General features: G+C 44.9%; 1 pseudogene; it reads left to right on the plus strand.

Annotated features, from left to right (window-relative positions):
- LOC147082750 (uncharacterized) overlaps positions 1–13,402 on the plus strand; it is a 109,912-nt pseudogene extending 96,510 nt beyond the window's left edge.
- Positions 13,403–13,738: the final 336 nt, after the last annotated feature.

Raw genomic sequence — 13,738 nt, forward strand, 5'->3', positions numbered from 1 at the left:
GAGTTAGGATGATGGGTGATTCAGTCTTAGTGTGAGTTCTGATAATTGGTGAATGGGACTTGGTGTGAGTCAGGATGATGGGTGAATATGTCTTTGTGTGTGTTAGGATGATGGGTATTTGGGTCACGTTGTGAGTTATGATGATGGGCGATTAGTTCTTGGTGTGACTTAGGATGATGGTTTAATGGCCTAGAAATTCGGTATCGCCGCGCCAGGTCTTTAGCGCCCGAAATTTTGCGCTCGCGTCGCAACTGAATTTCAGGCGGGCGCTATTGCAGGGTTTGGCCGCCTCGCTTGGGGTGATGACAGTCAGTTTCAGGCGTCCAGCTGCCGCTGCAGCACCCGATGCGCTGCGGCAGGCTGGGGTACTGCAGGCCTCCTCCTTCTCTTAAGGAGGAGCTGCCTGCAGCCGTGAGATCGCCGCTGGATTCCCCCGGCAAATGAGCCCGGCACCACGGAGAAGTGCCGGGCTCGCGGGAGTCAGACACCAATGCCGCGGGGGGGTGGTGCAGGAGTCCGGGGAGGGAGATGCGGCCAGGCGGCCGCCGGGAAAGCGGCCGGCCGCCCCTCCACCTTTATGCACCGGCCTTTCGGAGCTGCAAGGCCCCGTTTTTCAAACGCTGTTTGCGGCTGCCACGGGCGAGGCGGCCGCAACTGAATTTGGCGGTCGGCATGGAATCGCATTGGAACCGGGGCGCTGCGCACACCAATGACGTCATCGGTGCCGGTGCAGCGCTACCGGCTAACGCCGATGTTAGGGACCAACTGAATTTCGGGCGCTAAAAACTTCCGGCGTCAACCACTCTATAGCCAATAAGTGGGCGCAAACGCGACTGAATTTCGAGGCCAATGTGTCTTGTTGTGAGTTAGGATGATGGGAGTATGGGACTTGGTTTGAGTTATGTTGATGGGTGATTGGGTTTTGGTGTGAGCTAAAATGGTATGTGAATGGGGTTGGGTGTGATTTAGGATGATGGGTGAATTTTCCTTGTGTGAGTTAGGATGATATGTGAATATGGCTTGGTGTGAGTTACGATGATGGGGGAATGTGTCTTTGTATGATTTAGGATGATGGGTGAATGGGGCTTGGTGTAAGCTAGGATGAGGGGTGAATGGGGATTGGTGTGAGTTAGCATGATGTGTGAATGGGGCTTGGTGTGAATTAGGATAATGTGTGAACGGGGCTTGGTGTATGTTAGGATGATGGGGGAATGGGGCTTTGTGTGAATTAGGATGATGGGTGAATTGGGCTTGGTATACGTTAGGATAATGGGTGAATGGGGCTTGGAGTGATTTAGGATTTTGTGTGAATGGGGCTTGGTGTGAGTTAGGGTGATGGGTGAATGGGTTTGGTGTGAGTTAGTATGATTGTTGAATGGACCTAGTTGTGAGATAGGATGATGGATGAATGGGTCTTAGTGTGTGTGGTATGATGATGTGTGAATTTTCCTGGTGTGAGTTAGGATGATGGGGGAATATGTCTTGGTGTGAGTTAGGATGATGGGCGAATGTGTCTTGGTTTGAGTTAGGATGATGGGTGAATTGGGCTTGTTGGGAGTTGTGATGATGCGGGAATGGCCTTGGTGTGAGTTGCGAAAATGAGTGAATGGGGCTTGGTGTGAGATAGGATGATGTGTAAATGGGGTTAGCTGCGAGTTATGATGATGGTTGAATGTGGCTTGCTACGAGCTAGGATGATGAATGAATGTGTTTTCGTGCGAGTCAGGATGATGTGTGAATATGGCATGGTGTTAGTTAGGCTGAGAGTTGAATGGGCCTTGTTGTTAGTAAAGATGATTGGTGAATGGGGCTTGGTGTGGTTTAGGATGATGATTGAATGGGGGTTGGTGCAAGTTAGGAAGATGGGTGAATGGGGCTTGGAATGGTTTAGGATGATTCGTGAATTGGTCTTCGTATATGTTAGGATGATGGGTGAATGTAGGCTATGATGATGGATGATTGTGTCTTGGTGTGAGTTAGGATGAAGGGGGAAAGGGTTTTGCTGTATGTTAGGATGATGGGTGAAAGGGTCTTGGTGTAGGTTAGGATGATGGATGATTGTGTCTTGGTGTGAGCTAGGAGGATGGGTGAGTGTCTCTAGTTGTGAGTTAGGATGATGGGTGAATGCATCTTCGTAGGTGTTAGGATGTGTTATGATGATGTGTGAATGTGTCTTCGTGTGAGTTAGGATGATGGGTGAATGCGTCTTTGTGTGAGCTGGATGATGTGTGAATTGGGCTGGGTGTGAGTTAGGATGATGCATGAATGTGTCTTCGTTTGAGTTATGATGATGGGTGAATGCGACTTTGTGTGAGTTAGGATGATGTGTGAATGGGGATTGGTGTGAGTTAGGATGTTGGGTGAATGTGTCTTGGTGTGAGTTAGGATGATGGGTGAATGGGCGTATGTGTGAGTTAGGATGACGGGTGAATGGGGCTTGGTCTGATTAGGATGATGTGTGAATGGGGCTTGGGGTAAGTTATGATGATGGGTGAATGGGGATTTGTGTGGGTTAGGTTGATTGGTGAATGGGTCTTGGCGTGAGTTAGAATGATGGGTGAATGGGGCTTGTCATGAGTTTGGATGATGATTGAATTGGCCTTGCTGCGATTTAGGATGATGTGTGAATGGGGCTTGGTGTAAGTTAGGATGATGGGTGAATGGGGCTTGGTCTGAGTTTGGGTGATGTTTGAATGGGGCTTGATGTGAGTTAGGATGATGGGTGAATGGGGCTTGGTGTGAGTAAGGGTGAAGGGTGCATTGGGCATGGAGTGATTTCGGATGATGCGTGAAAGTGTCTCGGTGTGAGTTGCGATGGGGGGTGAATGGTTCTTCGTGTGAGTTAGGATCATGTGTGAATGGGCCTTGGTGTGAGTTTGGATGATAGGTGAATGTGTCTTTGTGTGATTAGGATGATGGGTAAATGGGGCTTTGTGTGAGTTAGAATGATGTGTAGATGGGGCTTGGTGTGAATCAGGATGATGGTTGAATGGGTCTTGGTGTGAGTTAGGATGATGTGTGAATGGGGCTTGGTGTAAGTAAGTATGATGCTTGAATGAGGCTTGGTCTGGATTAGGAAGATGGGTGAATGGGTCTTAGTGTGAGTTAGAAAGGTGGTTGAATGGAGCTCGGTGTTAGTTAGTATGATGCTTGAATGGGGCTTGGTGTGGGGTAGGATGAGCTGTGAATGGGGCTTGGTGTAAGCTAGGATGATGGTTGATTGGTTTTTCGTTTGATCTAGGATTTATGGTGAATGGGTGTTGTTGTGAGTTTGGAAGAGGGATGAATGGGTCTTGGTGTGTGTGGTAAGATGATGTGTGAATTTTTCTTGTGTGAATTAGGAAGATAGGTGAATGTGTCTTGGTGTGAGTTAGGGTGATGAGTGAATGTGTTTTGGTTTGAATTAGAATGATGTGTGAATGGGACATGATGTGAGTTTGGCTGATGGGTGAATGGGGCTTGGTGTGAATAAGGATGATGCGTTAATGTGTCTTGGTGTGAGTTAGGATGATGGGTGAAAGGGCCTTGGTGTGAGTTAGGATGTTGGGTGAATGCGGCATGGTGAAAGTTAGGATGATGGGTGAATTGGGCTTGGTGTGAGTTATGATGATGCAGCAATGGCCTTGGTGTGAGATAGGATGATGGGTGAATGGGGCTAGCTGCGAGTTATGACGTTGGGTGAATGTTGCTTGCTACAAGCTAGGATGATGAATGAATGGGTTTTAGTGCAAGTTAGGATGATGCATGGATGTGGCATGGTGTAAGTTACGCTGATAGTTGAATGGGCCTTGGTGTGAGTTAAGGTGATTGGTGAATGGGGCTTGGTGTGAGTTAGGATGATGATTGAATGGAGGTTGGTGCGAGTTAGGAATATGGGTGAATGGGGCTTGGAGTGAATTAGGATGATGCGTGAATGGGTCTTGGTTTGAGTTAGGATAATGGCTGAAAGGATCTTAGTGTAGGAAAGGATGATGGATGATTGTGTCTTCCTGTGAGTTAGGATGATGGGTGAATGGGTCTTGGTGAGTTAGGATGAGTTGGTGAATGGGGCTAGGTGTGAATTAGCAAGATGGGTGAATGTGTCTTGGTGTGAGTTAGGATGATGGGTGAATGTGTCTTCATGTGAGTTAGGACGATGCATGAAAGAGTCTTCGTGTGAGTTATGATGATTGTGAATGGGGCTTCATGTGAGTTAGGATGATGGGTGAATGGATCTTTCTGTGAGTTAAGATGATTGGTGAATGGGGCTTGGTGTGAGATAGGATGATATGTGAATGGGCTTGGTGTGAGTTAGGGTGAGGCGTGAAAGTTTATTTATGTGAGTTTGGATCATGGGTGATTAAGTCTTGGTGTGAGTTAGGATGATGGGTGAGTGTGGCTGGGTGTGAGTTAGGTTGATGGGTGAATGCGTCTTCGTATATGTTAGGATGATGGGTGAATGTGTCTTCATGTGTGTTATGATGATGGGTGAATGTTTATTTGTGTGAGTTAGAATGTGTCTTGCTGTGAGTTAGGTTGATGGGTTAATGGGTCTTTGTGTGAGTTAGGATGATGGGTGAATGGGGCTTGGTCTGATTAGGATGATGGGTGAATGGGGATTGGTGTGAGTTCGGATGATGGGTGAATGGGTCTTGGTGTGAGTTAGGATGATGTGTGAATGGGGCTTTACGTGAGATAGGGTGATGTTTGAATTGGTCTTGCTGTGATTTAGGATGGTTGGTGAATGCGGCTTGATTTAAACATAGAAACATAGAAGATAGGAGCAGGAGTAGGCCATTCGGCCCCTCGAGCCTGCTCCGGCATTCAATGAGATCATGGCTGATCATCCAAATTCAGTACCCTGTCCCTGCCTTCTCCCCATATGCCTTGATCCCTTTAGCCTTAAGAAATATATCCAACAACTTGTTGAATATATTTAATGAACTGGCCTCCACCGCCCTCTGTGGCAGAGAATTCCACAGGTTCACCACTCTCTTGATGAAGAAATTCCTCCTCATTTCAATCCTAAATGGCTTACCCCTTAGCCTTAGACTATGACCCCTGGTTCTGGACTCCCCGACCATCGGAAACATCCTTCCTGCATCTAGTCTATCCAGGCCTGACAGAATTTTATAGGTTTCGATGAGAACCCCTCTCAATCTTCTAAACTCCAGTAAGTATATCGACACAATCTCTCCTCATACGTCATTCCTGCCATCCCAGGTATCAGCCTGGTGAATCTTCGCTGCCCTCCCTCCATGGCAATAAAGTCCTTCCTCAGATAAGGCGACCAAAACTGCACACAATACTCAAGATGCGGTCTCACCTAGGCCCTGTACAACTGCAGCAAGACATCCTTGTTCCTGTACTCGAACCCTCTTGCTACGAAGGCCAACATACCATTTGCCTTCTTACCTGGCTGCTGCACCTGCATGCTTACCTTCAGCGACTGGTGCACAAGAACACCCAGGTCTCTTTGCACTTCCCCTTCTCCCAATCTATTGCCATTCAAGTAAAAGTCTGCCTTCCTGTTTATGCCACCAAAGTGGATAACCTCACATTTATCCACATTATTGTGCATTTGCCATGTTTCTGCCCAATCACCCAACCTGTCCAAATCATACTGGAATTTCACGACATCCTCCTCACAGCATACTCTCCCACCCAGCTTTGTGTCGTGTGCAAATTTCGAGATATTACATCCAATTCCCTCGTCCAGATCATTAATATATATTGTGAACAGCTGGGGTCCTAGGACCAATCCTTGCGGTACCCCACTAGTCATTGCCTGCCACTTGGAAAATGACCCGTTTATTCCAACTCTTCGCTTTCTATCGTATGGAGATGCCGGTGTTGGACTGGGGTGGACCATAGATCATGAACCCACTCAAGTCGACCTACAACACAGACTACGCTAAGAGACTCTGCTGTCGTACCTCTCGCACACTCCTCAACCATCTCGTACACCAGCTCTACAGCAGACGCCGCAACCTCGAAATGGAGAGAGAGTCCATGTTCTCAGCCTGTGCTCAAGACATAACAGACCAGCTACGAGACACCGCCAAACAGATGAGGCAACGGAACTACACTGCCTACATGCACAACAAGAACAGGAAGCTTGAGAAACTCGGCATCACCACTGTCGAAGTTTCGACTGTTCAATAAGACTCTGTGAAACAAAGTGATCGTCAAAGGCAGACTTTATTTAACTACTTGCTAGCAAGGGGAGCTTCACGTAGGCAATGGCTATCGTGACTTCTCCGAATACATGGACAAAAACACCTCTTTTTATACACAAAGAGCAAAACCTTTTATCACATGGTATGGTATTGAGACACAACTAAATAACATTAAGGAAGAGATGAGTAAGAAATGTTTAAGGTCAACAAGAAGATGACTAAAGGGTCAGCAGAGCCTCGGTGTCTTAAGATAAGGTTAGCCCATAGATAATCAAAAGTCATGATGCAGGAATACCTTTAGATAAAGTTAATTAATTTTACACAATGGAGATGGTTTGTCTCTCACTTTGGTTCTGGACATTCATACGAATGTTTACAGTACATGTCCTTTGGTTTATCATGCTTTTGTTCTGTTAAGCTTATCTTGTTTATGGAACTGTCTAGCCTGCAAGCTACAAAGGAGTCACATCCTCTTCCTTAAACCGTTTCCTAATATGGGCCTGCCCGTTTCCCCTTATGTTATACTGTGTGAAGCCATTTTGGCCTGTTGAAACAGTTCCAGACTCCATTTTAATATAAGAGAGTATGTGTGCTTATTTTATACTAATATGTGTGGATATATATATCTATATGCTGATGCACTTCTACATTCCCCCATTTTGTCCTTCCTAGGACAATATAGCCCACATTAATTCTTTCAGTCCCTTTTGTCGGTCCTCGTTTCTTTCGTGGTTCTTCGTTATCTCTCTGACAGCTTACGCATACCATCTCGATGATTTCATACAGCGTAAACAATAATTTCATCGTTTCAAGTCCCTTTTTTTTTTAAATGTCCCCGTCTGGTGCCTTCTTACAATGGGATGCGTGTATCCAAGTCGGTGTTTCCTTGATTTTAACAGCTGTGTTTGTTGTCAGGAGTACTTGGTATGGCCCTTCAAAGCGTGGCTGTAGTCCGTTCTTTCTTTTGAAGACCTTTACGTATACGTTATCTCCTGGTTCCAAGTTATGGCACCTTCCTTCCGCTGGTTCCGTTTGCGCCTCTTTTACCTGCTGGTGAAAGCTGGAAATACATCTAGTTAATGCAATACAATAGTTTAACATGTTCTCATCCATTTTATGGATGTCCATTTGCTTAACCGTAAGTGGCGCTGAAAATGGCAGTCTTAGGGGTTGTCCCATAACAATCTCTTGTGGCGATAGTCCGGTTGTCCTGTTAGTTGCTGCTCGCATTATCATCAATGCTAGGGGTAATAGTTCGACCCATTTAAGTCCAGTTTCATTGCAAAATTTAGAAAGTTTATTCTTCAGCATACCATTATATTTTTCTACCAGTCCCGCTGACTGTGGATGATAGCTGCAGTAGAAGTCCATTGTCACTTGAAAGTTGTGCAGGTATACCAAATCGTGGTACAATTTCTTTTAACAAACATTTTGCAACAGTAACTGCATCATTTTTTTACATGGAAAGGCTTCAATCCATCGTGAAAACACATCTACAATAACTAATACATACTTAAATCCTAAACATACCGGTAATTCAATTAAATCCATCTGTAAATGTACAAAGGGTCCTGTTGGATTTGGGTGGGAGGCAGCCTGTACCTTTTCCATTTTACCTGGGTTCATTGTTTGGCAGGTAATGCATTGTTCACTAATTTGTTTTGTAATTGTCACTGCCTGGTGAATACCAAGTTTGTGTGATATAGTCTGCCATCCCCCCTTTGCCTGCATGTGAACATGTGGACACATCAGGCAATCCATGGGAGTATTGACTTGGTAGCCACCATGCAGCCGTCATGGTAGACCCATACTCCTTCAGGTGTTTTAAAACAAGAATCATTCACCCAAGCTAACACTTCGTCCGGACTGGCCTGTAATTGATAAGCCAAAACGTCATCAGTTGTGGGTGGGGGATTGTCTGGATCTTGATTTCTAAGAACATATGCAGACACTTGTGACCCTGTATCAGAAAGAGCAGCAGCCTTAGCTGCTCGATCCACCTTATCATTGCCCAAAGAAGCCTGGTCTTGATTGCTTGTATCTGCTTTGCATTTAATAACAGCAATTTTTTTTTAGGACACTGGAGAGCCTTTAAAAGGTTATCAATTTGTTCAGCATTTTTAACTGTAGATCCCGATGAAGTCAGGAATCCTCTAAGTTTCCAAATTTGACCATAATTATGAGTGACTCCAAATGCATACCAAGAGTCAATATAAATATTCACTGATTTTCCTGTAGCTAAAATACATACTCTTGTAACGGCAAACAGTTCTGCTTGTTGTGCTGAAAAGAAAGATGGTGGTCAGCATACTTGGATAATTGAATGATCATCGGAAATGGCATATGCACTTTTTTTGCGAGCCCTTTTCATCTCTGAGGGCTGATCCATCCACATAAAATATAAAATCGCTATTGTCCAGAGGAGTTTCTACAATGTCTATACGAGGCTTAGTGATAAGCTGAGTCACTGATTCACAATGCCTCTTGGGTAGGTGATGCAATTAGCAGGTCGTCTACTTACTGTATGAGGGTTAACCCATCGGTTAAGACAATGTTCTGTAAATCATGTTTGAGGCACTGCGAAAAGAGAGTTGAGCTTTCTGTATAGCCTTGTGGCAGCCTGGTCCATGTGTATTGGGTTCCTTTGAACGTGAAGGCAAACAGGAACTGGGAATCTTGGTGAATAGGAATGCTGAAGAAGGCTGAGCAGAGATCAATGACCGTATAATACCTTGAATTAGGAGGTATACTGGTCAGAATGGTGGCTGGGTTTGGGACCAACGGGTAGGCAGGGAGAGCAGACTCGTTAACTGCTCTTAGGTCTTGAACCAACCCTGACTTATTCTCCACTCCTGTTGAACTGCAGCTTTTGATAGGCGTAGGACCATCTGTCCTAGATCAGAAGATTTGAATTCATACGCCACTGCTAGTGTACAGTGTGGCATGGAGTCTTTACCCTGAATAATTCCCATGCTGTTTGGGTCAACAAGATTGGTGACGCTATTCCTTCTTGCCCAATTAAAATTCTTCGGATTTTAAGTGAATATTTCTGATGCAGAAAGGGCTTGTAATTAATTGCCACTTCTAGATCTTCTCCCGTTTTGTCATAATAGGCTATACAGTGCAATTTATCATGCCAATGTCCCAAATTAAACTGCTTCTGGTATTCTGATACTGATCTTGTGGCATACTGCAATGCTCCCACAGCCATCAGTAATTGTTTACTGAGGTTGTCATCATGATTAGTCCAACAATACAAAATAGGAGAATTGTGGACCTGCAATGGGTACATCCCACATCTGTCAGTTGGAACATATACCTTCAGTCCTTTTTTCATACATGATATCACTGCTTTCATTTTACACAACAAATCTCTTCCTAATAAGTTGATGGGAACGTCTTCAGATAATAAGAATGCATGCTGTTCATGAAAGTCTTTCATCTGTACATCCAATGGAGTGGGCCATACCATAGTCTGGGTTGTTCCTGAAAGTCCTACACACTTGACACTCTGCTACAAGGTGCTCCTACTGCATATTGTTTAGTCAAGACCGAATTAGTTGCTCCAGTGTCTACCAAAAAATGGAACTTGTGTTCCATTCATATTTAAATTTATAAATGGCTCTTCCTTAGAATTTAATGATACTGCAGGCAATTGTACCACAGCCTGTTGTTCCTGGGCAATGTCTGGGGTGGGCTCTAAGTAACGTCATGCAAAACAATTTGGATTTTGTCCAAACTCTTCGTTTGGGCCACTTTGATTTCCCCAGGGATTGCTAGTTGTCCAATTAGTCTGTGGACAAGTGTAAACCTGGGCTTGGGTATTTCTGTTTCCGGATAAATTTTGTGGACCCTGCCAACCTTGATTTGTTTAACTTTTTGTTGTTTATTCTGTTCCTGATTAATCTCATCCCTCTTTTTATTATGTTTACTAACTTCTATACTTCGTTCGCGTCGCCTCTCTGCTTCCTTTTTCCAATCTGAGAAGGCTGCCCAATTTACTTTTTTTTTCCTTTTCTCTGCGGGTCTCTAGTTACGAGGCAATTCTCTAGACATGTTATTCTGTCTAAATTAAAGGTTCCGTCTATAGGGAATGGGTATTTGTCATTCTTGGTCCAATTAGACCATTTAGGTAAATCATTTGTGGATGATCGGCCACAATTTTGAAAAATATGGAAAGCTGGGGTTCCCCTTTCGGGGACCTTGCTTTGTGCAGCTCCCATCCTAGTTAGTTCTCAATTTCCACTAGCTGCACTTGTTCTGGGTCACAAGTTTTAGCCTCAACCCTCTTACGACCCCTACAGGATGACCAAAGTGCTGACAGCGATGAACAATAACATACAATAATAACAATCAAGAAAATACTAAGGAATAACTTGAAGGTCCAAACAGATACACAAAAGAACTCAGACATGAAATAACGTAGGTACAGTTATGCAGGCTTTCTACAAAAGCTAAATTACAATCCGACAGTTTTCTCGATCTGCGTGGTACGCTCTACAGATCGAGGCCTTATTTTACAAGCTTTTGACAACTAATGACTGAGTATCACGATCCTAAGTGCCTTTATGCCTCTCTGCCCACTTCAGGGTCCTGACCTTCGCGTGGGGGATTTCCCCTCTTAACAACCGGTCTAAGGCTGTGCGTTTGAGACAGGAACTTCCTTGTCCTAGTCGATCAACTCAGTCACCAACAGTTTTCCTTTAAATCTTTACAAACTTTACATATGCATATAAGCGTTATTTTACAAAACAGTTGTGTTTTATTTCTGAATCCTTATTCCATACTTATCCTTACTCTAACTGCCTATCTATCCTTCGGAATTACTAGGTAGTTCCTTCACAGATTACATCACTGTGCACTCTCTGCCTATCCTTCGAGCTAGTCTCTTCACAGGCCCTCTGGTACCCTTATTTCTTTCTTTCTGTGTCTATCCTTCAGGCTAATCCCTTCACAGTACACTCACATATATTCCGGAACTCAACCTGGTCGCGACCTTTCTGCTGTCTCCCTTTGTCCGACAGTTTTGAAACCTGAACCGGCAATCTCCTCCTCCTTTTAATGTCAAGATAAAAGAAGCAAAAGGTTACATAAGTTAACTCAAGTTCCAAACACACATGAGTCTTAACAGATCGCATTGCTCCCGTCGGAAGTGACAGACTACACCAACTATGTATCTGAAGAGAAATCCTTTTCTGTGAGAAAACCTCACTTATGGCCATTCCGGATTTGTCGTTAGCAAAGTATGGTGTCCTCGTCCGTGACTTACCGAAAGGCAGCAAGCGATCTCGGTGGGACCTCCAAGAAACTGTCGAAGTTTCGACTGTTCAATAAGACTCTGTGAAACAAAGTGATCGTCAAAGGCAGACTTTATTTAACTACTTGCTAGCAAGGGGAGCTTCACGTAGGCAATGGCTATCGTGACTTCTCCGAATGCATGGACAAAAACACCTCTTTTTATACTCAAAGAGCAAAACCTTTTATCACATGGTATGGTATTGAGACACAACTAAATAACATTAAGGAAGAGATGAGTAAGAAATGTTTAAGGTCAACAAGAAGATGACTAAAGGGCAGCAGAGCCTCGGTGTCTTAAGATAAGGTTAGCCCATAGATAATCAAAAGTCATGATGCAGGAATACCTTTAGATAAAGTTAATTAATTTTATACAATGGAGACGGTTTGTCTCTCACTTTGGTTCTGGACATTCATACGAATGTTTACAGTACATGTCCTTTGGTTTATCATGCTTTTGTTCTGTTAAGCTTATCTTGTTTATGGAACTGTCTAGCCTGCAAGCTACAAAGGAGTCACATCCTCTTCCTTAAACCGTTTCCTAATATGGGCCTGCCCGTTTCCCCTTATGTTATACTGTGTGAAGCCATTTTGGCCTGTTGAAACAGTTCCAGACTCCATTTTAATATAAGAGAGTATGTGTGCTTATTTTATACTAATATGTGTGGATAGATATATCTATATGCTGATGCACTTCTACACCACCAGCAGCAAACAAGCCTGCCCCGGTACCACGGTTGAAACCACAGGGAAGTCCATCGCCAACTTCGCCGACCACACCCTTCAACCAGATGAAATTGAAGTTCTCAGCCGAGGGCTCAATTTCTGCCCCACCACCAAAATGGTCCCCATCGGTCTCGCGGCAGACACAGAGGAATTCATCAGGAAAATGAGGCTCCGGGAAATCTTCCACAAATCCCAAGATGTCAGCAGCGAACCCAATGAGATAACCAATGATCCGGAACAGGAGACAGAGGGATCCGCAGTGCAGCAACTGAAGAAGAAAGAATCAAATTGGGCCCCTCCGGAGGGTCAGTGCCCTAAGCTTGACATGTATGCTCAAGCTGTCAGGAGAAGTATCAACGCCAGATTCATCAGCCCCACTCACAATACGGTCCAGAATGTCACCCGAGCACAACACAATGCCATCCACACTCTCAAGACCAACCGCAACATCGTCATCAAACCAGCAGACAAAGGAGGAGCCATCGTCATACAGAACAGAACGGACTATTGCAAAGAAGCATAACGAGAACGGGACAACCAGGAACACTACATACAGTTACCCGCAGATCCGACCAAATAACACACCCACCAACTCAACAAACTGATCAAGACCTTTGATCCAACCCTTCAAAGCATCCTACGCACTCTCATCCCACGTACTCCCCACGTGGGAGACTTCTACTGCCTCCCAAAGATACACAAAGCCAACACACCCGGATGTCCTATCGTATCAGGCAATGGAACCCTGTGTGAGAACCTCTCTGGATACGTCGAGGGCATCCTGAAACCCATCGTACAGGGAACCTCCAGCTTCTGTCGTGACACAACAGACTTCTTACAGGAACTCAGCATCCACAGACAAGTTGAACCAGGAAAGCTCCTCGCCACGATGGATGTCTCAGCACTCTACACCAGTATCCCCCACGATGACGGCATCGCTGCAGCAGCCTCAGTACTCAACACCAACAACAGCCAATCTTCAGACGCCATCCTACAACTCATCTGCTTTATCCTTGACCACAATGTCTTCACCTTCGACAACCAGTTCTTTACCCAAACACACGGAACAGCCATGGGGATCAAATTCGCACCCCAATACGCCAACATCTTCATGCACAAGTTCGAGCAAGACTTCTTCGCTGCACAGGACCTCCAACCAATGCTATACACCAGATACATCGACGACATTTTCTTCCTATGCATCCATGGCGAAGAATCACTGAAAAGACTACACAATAACATCAACAAGTTCCATCCCACCATCAAACTCACCATGGACTACTCCTCAAAATCGGTTGCATTCTTGAACACATGAATCTCCATCAAAGACGGACACCTCAGCACTTAACTCTACCGCAAGCCCACGGACAACCTCAGGATGCTCGACTTCTCCAGCTTCCACCCTAACCACGTTAAAGAAGCCATCTCCTGTGGACAAGCCCTGCAAATACATAGGATCTGCTCAGACGAGGAGGAACGCGATGGACACCTACAGACGCTGAAAGACGCCCTCATAAGAACGGGATATGACGCTCGACTCGTCGATCGACAGTTCCGCC

Source organism: Somniosus microcephalus, unplaced genomic scaffold (assembly GCF_052327205.1).
Source record: "Somniosus microcephalus isolate GS21.2 unplaced genomic scaffold, FLI_Smic_1.0 scaffold114, whole genome shotgun sequence".
NCBI classification, from domain to species: domain Eukaryota; kingdom Metazoa; phylum Chordata; class Chondrichthyes; order Squaliformes; family Somniosidae; genus Somniosus; species Somniosus microcephalus.